This window comes from Psammomys obesus, unplaced genomic scaffold (genome assembly GCF_907164565.1).
Source record: "Psammomys obesus unplaced genomic scaffold, mPsaObe1.curated_primary_1811, whole genome shotgun sequence".
In the NCBI taxonomy this organism is placed as follows: domain Eukaryota; kingdom Metazoa; phylum Chordata; class Mammalia; order Rodentia; family Muridae; genus Psammomys; species Psammomys obesus.
In genome coordinates this window covers 3,864,020-3,866,905 of record NW_026586383.1, presented here as the reverse complement: position 1 = coordinate 3,866,905, position 2,886 = coordinate 3,864,020, and positions in this window count along the sequence as shown.

The following is a 2,886-nucleotide window of genomic DNA, read 5'->3' as shown; positions in this document are numbered from 1 at the left end:
GCGGGCAGCAGGTAGATAGAGAGCAGGCAGGCAGGCAGCAGGCACAGCACTGGTAACTTAGAGCTTATATCTTGACCCACAAGCAAGGTAGAGAGAGCTATCTGGGCATGGCATGGTCTTTTTAGACCTTAAAGCCCACCCCCAGTGAGACATCTCTTCCAACAAGACCACACCCCCAATCCTTCCCAAAGAGTTCCACCAATGGGGGGGGGGATGACAAATATTCAAACATATGAGCCATTATCACTTAAACCACCCCAGTGTGCCTGGACAGCAAACAAGCAAATGTTAGTTTGATTTTTTATTTTGCCAGCTGTATTATGGGCTACTTTAGAATAACTTTTATTGGTGTAGCAGTAAATATGATGAACTCTTGAGCTAGTGCAAGCCTAGCCACTTTGATTTCTGAAGCCTGTGAAATGGTAGAAAGAAAGGACCAACTCCCCAAAGTGTCCTCTGAGCTTTACATAAGCACAGTGTCATGCATATACTTCATATACTTCATTTACACACACACACACACACACACACAGAGAGAGAGAGAGAGAGAGAGAGAAATGGATAATAAAATTAAGAAGAAACAGACATTCTCCTCCAAGAGTCTTCATCTTTTCCTGCTTCAGAGCTGTCTGAATGGAACTTGGAGCTTGACCCCAGCCAGCCACTCCCTCTGCTACTTCTCTGCACCTCCACGACTTGCCCAGTGCAGCCACAACCACAGCAGCCCCCTCCAAGGTGTGTCAAAATACCACCAGGATCCAGATGCTCCGTCAACCACTGGGTCTCTCTGGATCCCTATGCCTCCTGTGTCCACACCTTGCCACCTTGCTATGACAATATGGCTTTGAAGGACTTGGCTGATACTTTCTTCACCAGCCTCAAGACAAGAGGGAAGATGCTGAGAAACTGGGGAAGTGGCTGAATCTGCTTGTAGGATATCGAGAAGGCAGACTGTGGCGCCTGGAGAGATGGCTCATCAGGGAAGAGCACTGGCGGCTCATCCAGAGGTCCCAGGCTTGATTCCCAGCACCCACATGGTGGTCACAACCATCTGTAGTTCCAGTTCTGGGAGATCTGATGCCCTCTTTTGATCTCTGCAGGCACCCAGCACACGTGTGACACACAGACATACATGCAGGCAAAACATGCAGACACATAAAATAAAGTAATTTTAAAGAGAAATCTGACACTTAACTAATGTATAGTTTGGAGCAGGCATGCTAAAGCATGCCTATAATATCAGCTGAGGCCGACCCATCACGAATTCTAAGCCAGCCTGTGGTAAGTAGCAGGATCCTGACTTGAAAAACCAAAACCTATCACCAATATAACCCAAAAACAACACTACCAAAATGTTCGGGGAAGTCTCTAACCTCTGCCCAGCCCACCAGTCGCTAAAAGCCTTGATCCTGTGTATACTCTGAAAAAGAAACAAGATTGATTAAAAATAATTTCACCAGGCTCTGCACTTGCTGTTCAAGTCGGGTAACGTGAGCATGGTCCCTGGAAGCCACACAAAGACAGATTTGGAGGTGTGGATATTGGTGTGATGGTTTGAATAAGAATGGCCCCCACAGTCTCATATATTTGGATGCTTAGTCATCAGGGAGTGGCATTACTTGAGAAGGGTTGGGGGTGTGGCCGTGTTGGAGGAAGTGTTACTCGGGGTGGGCTTTGAGGTTCCAAAAGCTCAAGTCAGTCCCAGTGGCTCTCTTCCTGCTGCCTCCTGATCCAGAGGTAGAACTCTCAGCTCCTTCTCCAGCACCGTGTCTGCCTGCATGCTGCCATGCTCCCTGCTGGAATGATGATGGAACCTGGAAGCCAGCCCCAATTAAATGTTTTCTCTTATAAGAGTTGACGTGGTCAAGGTGTCTCTTCACAGCGGTAGAAATTTCAAGACAGCAAGTAAGCCTGAGATATACAGAGCAGCAGCAAGAACAAGAGAGAGCCTACCTCAGCAAGGGGCAGGGAGAGAACTGACTCCCACAAATTGTTCTCTGGCCCCAGATGTGCACTGTGGCGCTATATACCCCCAACAAATAGGTAAATGTTAAAAAGAAATACTACATTCTGATATTCTCCATGGCCTCAAACCTCCAAGAGAATACCTCCCAGCAGACATGAAGGGCACATAATAACTTTAATAAACCACAAAAACTGATAAAGAACATGAAAGAAATTGACCATCTTTAGTCAATTTGAAACACCCTTTTCACACATCAGTAATAGTAAGTTTATAAAATTGGAATAGCTGAGTGAGTGGCCTGGTCTCACAAATATGGCAGCTTTGGTAAGTAATATGCATTTGACTGAGGTCCACTTTTTTTTTTTTTTTAAGTACACAAAAATATCTCGGATCAGGAAAGGCCGGGAAGAACATCCACAGCGGCTGCACACAGCGCGACCATCAAGGCTTCAGCTGTAAACGTTAAGCCATAGCATGCATCTTATTAGTGAGCTGGGCATAGGGGGAAGCTGAGGTGGAAGGATTACCCTGAAGAGTTCAAAGCCAGCCTGGGCTACACAGCCAGACCCTGTAAAAGGCAGGGAAGGAAGCAGAGGCTGGCCACCGGAGTTTAGCAGGTCTAAGGGTCTGTGGGAAATAATGTGAGCTAATGTATGGGGTGTCACTGGAGTCCTGGGCCAGAGGCCTGGCTCTGGGAGGTCCCCAAAAATCAGGTCCAGACACTCACCTCTGCAAAGCAAACAGAAAAGGTAATGGTGACTGCTTCAGCACTGTCCTCAGCAGGCTGCAAAGATCTTGCTCAAGATTCTACGGTTGAGGAGGCGAAGCCACATATTATTAAAGACCGTTTAAACCTGGGATCAGCAGGCCATTGTTTCAGGATCAGGCAGGGCCTCCGGGGTAGTCTCCACCCCTTAGAA